The 5,254-nt window shown below is 42.9% G+C and overlaps 1 protein-coding gene across 1 annotated transcript in view; it reads left to right on the top strand.

The window, feature by feature from the left end:
- Positions 1 to 5,254, top strand: part of LOC128896979 (zwei Ig domain protein zig-8) — a 174,311-nt gene that overhangs the window by 56,143 nt on the left and 112,914 nt on the right. The window lies entirely within an intron of this gene.

Below are 5,254 nucleotides of genomic sequence, written 5' to 3'. Positions count from 1 at the left end.
GTTGCGATTTTCGAGTTTGGCGAGCCAAAACATATAAGAAAAAAAATAGCGAATGAAACTAAACAGTCTGGTGTACGAAATATATCTTTGGCGCCGAGTGGTGGCAGTTAAATTCGAAAATCCCCAATTTGGGGTCGTGGCAGTTAATCAGTTCAAGCTTCAACGCATCAACTCGCCGTCTACCTTCGTTTCAATAAAAAGAATAACGATCCGTAGACCCGCGATAAGTCTTGAAAAAATAATAAAAAATATCGATGCACGCATTACAAACGATTACTCCGCGAGACATTCCAAGGATCGATCGGCGGGACGCAAAATGGAACGGACTCGACCGAAATGTTTACGAAACATCGAATTACCCCGAACGCTTCATTTCGATGAAAGCGTACAATTCAGCGTAGAATTGTAATTACGATAAAGCATCGGATAACGTTAAAATATCGCTGTTTTAATTCTCCCTGTTGCCGGCCCGTTTAATCGCGTTCTCCGCGCCGGGACGAAAAAAATTACTTGATTTATCTATTTAAACTTCGCGCGGAAAATTGTCCAAGCTATCCGCCGTACGAACGAGTTGGCCGGTTGTTTCGAGCGGGTCCGTCTGAAAAGTTTTTTCAATAAAGATCGTCGGACTTTTATTATCAGCGACGGACATTTTAATATCACAATAGCGTTTTTGCGGCCCATTGTTTCCGGTGACGTTGATATTATGCGCGCTGGATTATATTCGTCGTCGTTGAAGGCACAAAGGATGCGCGCGACGGGATGAAGGATAAATTCTAAACTTGGCCGGATGAGACAACCGCGGCTGCCGAGTAGTCAAGAGTTCCGCCGCGTGAAATATCTGTAAATATCGACGCGGAATTTTAGAATTTATAACAAAACACTGCCGAAGCTGCGGCAATTATTTCGACGTATAAACACGAACGTCTAACATCTGGTTAAATAGACAGAGCAAATGGTGGAACGGTAACGGTCGCTTGTTTTTCAATTTGCCACGGTATCGCAAACACGCCTCGTGGAAAAGCCATTCGTTCGGGTCAGCCGCGACAGGAGAATCTTCTTCACCGAGTAAGAACGCAGGATTCTGGAAACCGTCGGCGTCGCGTCGCGTCGATCGACTTTCTTCGTGATAGATGGCACCGGTACGATCCCCTAGACTTTCTGCTTAGCTCTCGTACGATCCATCTTGCGGGATAATCACCCACTGAAAGTCCTCGATAAGCTTCTTGTCCTTGATTTCCCGACGCAATTATTCCGCAGCTTTTACACAATGCTGAATCACGTTTACCGGGGTACGTTGAAGCGTAGGCGTCGGTTATTTGCGTTTCACTCGAGTTTCATTTAAACTCGCTATTTAAACGCAGCGAAAGAATAAATTCAACGGCGGCATTCGTTGCGTAACACTGTTCGCGCGAATTAGTCGTGTTTCCTTATTCTGGCGGATATAATTTAGTCGGATACGGAATACGCGAGCGTGCAATTAGTAACGTTATTCAGTGACCATAAAGTCATTCAAGGTTCGAAGCGGCAACAAAGAAGAAGTGGGGAAAAAGTTCTAATTAGGACTCGACGCAAAGTCCACGGATTAAACGATGAAAGCTTTGTATACAACGCCAAGCCGGCCACGCGAGAGTCCCGTACACATTTTTACACATTTTCTCCACTCCCGTTTCGCCTAGAGCCGCTGCACCGCAGAATTAATCGAGTCCGCGGGTCGGTGGTCCTCGTTTGCGGCCGTTGTTTCTTAAATATGTGCAAAGCGTCGCCGTGTGCTTCGCCGTGATTCGACCGTGAGTAATCCTTATTTGTTTAGAAAGGCCGCGGTGTCGTCGGGATTGGTCGCTAATTTCTTCAACCGCGATCCGACCACGGTGAGCTTACGCATGTTGCGATTGTGTATCGGGAAAAGATAGGACAGAGTGCGTTTAACACCGACGCAGACATCGGGAATAAGGTACGGAGTAAAGATCGGATAAGCAGAAACATTTCGAGCACCGAGATCTCTGGATACTTTGCGAAACGGAGGTCAAGAACATAATTCCAAAACAGAATTTTAAGTAAAAGTGTAGCTTCAAGATTGTTGCGTATGTTTCTCCCCGAATTCGATGTCTTTAGCTACTTAGTTCAGTACTTAGATGAATTTCCGTGGAATAAATTTCGAATCGCGATGGTTTCTGTGCTGTACCGTATGCTGTACGAAGAAAGCGTCCTCGAATACGATCCTAACCGATTGATACGCCTCCGCGAATTGCCTTTTTCCCTCGGACTTCTTTCCCTTTCGCTCTCTGTTCCTTTCCACGTTCAGAACAGAACACGGGACGGAATGCTCGACAGCAAAATCCAAGAAACCGTCGCGCTCGAAACGCGAATGTTCGGCGATTCTCTCGCGTTTATCGAGTCTTTACCGTACCATTTGTCGAGAGTAATCCTTCGGGTGTTTCGGGAACAACCGGGACGCTCGGTGAAATATCGACGAGACGCGAGCGAGCACGAAATCGTTGCTGATCCAGTCGCGTTCCTCGCGTAACTCCCGCCACCGCGAGCCTGCTCGATCGGATCTAACATTTTCCAAACGTTTTACAGTACGGTTTACCTAAATCGGATGTTCCGGGAGCGGCTAGAACGCGCCGGCAACCGCACGCGAGCTTGAACATTGATTAACCGTGTCTGGTAACCTGCAACGAACGTCGCGCAGATTTTTTCAACGCCCGGTTCGATGTCAATCGTGTCAATCGGATTAATATCGTGTAAAAGTTCCGTTTAAATGACTCGAGTTTCGAACGTTCCGTCCGTTGATTCTGTGTGTAACGTGTGTGTGTAACGTGTGTGTGTAACGTGTGTGTGTAACGTACGTATGTGTACGTGGACGTCGAGAAGACGGGAAGGAAATGAAAAGGCAGAGGGTGGAGACGGAGCGAGATGAAAGTCAGTCGCAGTTAGTTGGCATGATCGTTAGGCGACCTTTGGGGCTAATCGCGCCCCGCAAATGAGCTATTTCGTTTTTCGCGTTGATTGCGTGTCGGTCGGGCTGATAACGTTTGTATAGAGGCCCTTTATGCCGTCCACGACAAGGATTCCGGGGATTTCGTGCGCGCCGTCGCTAAATTCGCCGGTGAAATTGCGGACCAAGCTTCGGTCTCGTCAGCGGCCTGTCACGGACAAATCTTGCCGTTCGGCTGGATCCAGGTGAAATCGTTCACGCGGGAACTCCGGCTCTCGATGGAAGCTTCTTAGCGACTGCCGAATCTCTTCGTTAATGATACGTATAAATTCGCGCGAGCGTCTCGTGCTCGATCAAACCGGGAAGAAGCGTCGCGAAGGAAGCGAGTCGTGCACGGTTCTCGGAAATTCATCAAAAAAATATGTGTAATACGCAGCGAGCCCGAGTGGTTACGAGAATCAGCCTTAATTACATACACGGGGTGTGGGCTAGTAATTGCGACCGGTTAATTAGATTTTCAGGACGGCGTGCACTTCTCGCTACAGAAATAGCTGACCGAACCAAGAACCGGATAGCGGAGACGCGCAAACAGTGCTGCGTGTACAACGAACAATTTTAATCAACCAGTTGTTATCCCCTCGCGATAATTCACTTCCAATTCGAATTCGATGTTATCGTCTTTTTGTGTTTAACCGAACAACAACCGCGGAGAACAAAGGACTGAATACGAATAAACGACGAATTATTATCGTTATCTCGTCGTTACTCGTTCTCTCGATGGAAATTTGATCGAATTTTAACGACAAAGTGACGGAAGCGTAATTGTAACGTTTTATATATAAATTCGATATAAATTCGATATAAATTCGATGTGAATTCGCCTTGAATTTTCGAGAGTTTGTTTATATATATCGGAGTGTAATACGTTTCTGTTGCTTTAATTCTTTACGCTGAACGTCGTTTTCCACGTCGCGTCCCTCCGGCTTCATACTTTTTGCCCGTCTTCTGAAACTGCACCCTACTTGAACTGAATTTTTCTGCGATCGTTGCGTGGAAAATATCTCCGGGACCACGAATATTTCGCATCAAAGCGGTGTTTCATTGAAAACAAAAATATTCGCTTTGCTCTTGCATCAACGGAACCAATTTCCCGAGACCCGTTTATAGAGCGCTATAACCGGCAACATAAATGTCTTCTCGCGTGGAAATAAATGTCCAATCCTCGAAAAGAAATTCGCGTTATCGCGACCGGTATATTATTAATCGCGAAACATCGCATTTGAATTATGACATGGAAGTGCTCCGGGCACTTTTGCTCCATCGCCAGCGCGTAACGATTTTTCCCCGTTGCAATTGACAACTCGGTTATTTAGCGTCCGCTGTCTATTAATTCCCACTGAATTCCGAGAAATTATACAATACTTTCATAATAAATTACTCGACCGATCGAACGGTAAATAAATGTTATTTCTAACCGACTTCGAAAGGGAGCAAGTTACTCGATTCGACACGTATATATTTATTTATTTATTTTTGGTATAAATTAACTAGAAATTTCGAAAGGGAGCAAGTTGTTCGATTCGACACGTATATATTTATTTATTTATTTACTTTTGGTATAAATTAACTAGAAATTTCGAAAGGGAGCAACTTGTTCGATTCGACACGTATATATTTATTTATTTATTCATTTTTGGTATAAATTAACTAGAAATTTCGAAAGGGAGCAAGTTGTTCGATTCGACACGTATATATTTATGTATTTATTTTTGGTATAAATTAACTAGAAATTTCGAAAGGTAGTGAATGGAACGACACCTCTTGCATCTTGTGTTGTAATTTTCGAAATAAAAAAATATTAAACCTGCTCTAAAAAGTCTGAAATAATTTCTAGCTAATTTATACGAATACTCGACAGTTCTACATATAATTCCTCGAATATTAAATTATATCCAATAATATATTAAATTTCTATGCTTTTATATTCGTATAAATTTCTATGCTTTTATATTCGTATAAATTTCTATGCTTTTATATTCGTATAAATTAACTAGAAATTTCAAAAGGGAGCAAGTTACTCGATTCGACACGTATATATTTATTTATTTATTCATTTTTGGTATAAATTAACTAGAAATTTCGAAAAAGAGCAAGTTGTTCGATTCGACATGTATATATTTATTTATTTATTCATTTTTGGTATAAATTAACTAGAAATTCCGAAAGGGAGCAAGTTGTTTGATTCGACACGTATATATTTATTTAGTTATTCATTTTTGGTATAAATTAACTAGAAATTTCGAAAAAGAGCAA

Source organism: Hylaeus anthracinus, unplaced genomic scaffold (genome assembly GCF_026225885.1).
Source record: "Hylaeus anthracinus isolate JK02 unplaced genomic scaffold, UHH_iyHylAnth1.0_haploid 11978, whole genome shotgun sequence".
Lineage (NCBI taxonomy): Eukaryota > Metazoa > Arthropoda > Insecta > Hymenoptera > Colletidae > Hylaeus > Hylaeus anthracinus.
Note: the sequence above shows the minus strand (reverse complement) of the source record. Positions and strands in the feature narration are given on the sequence as shown.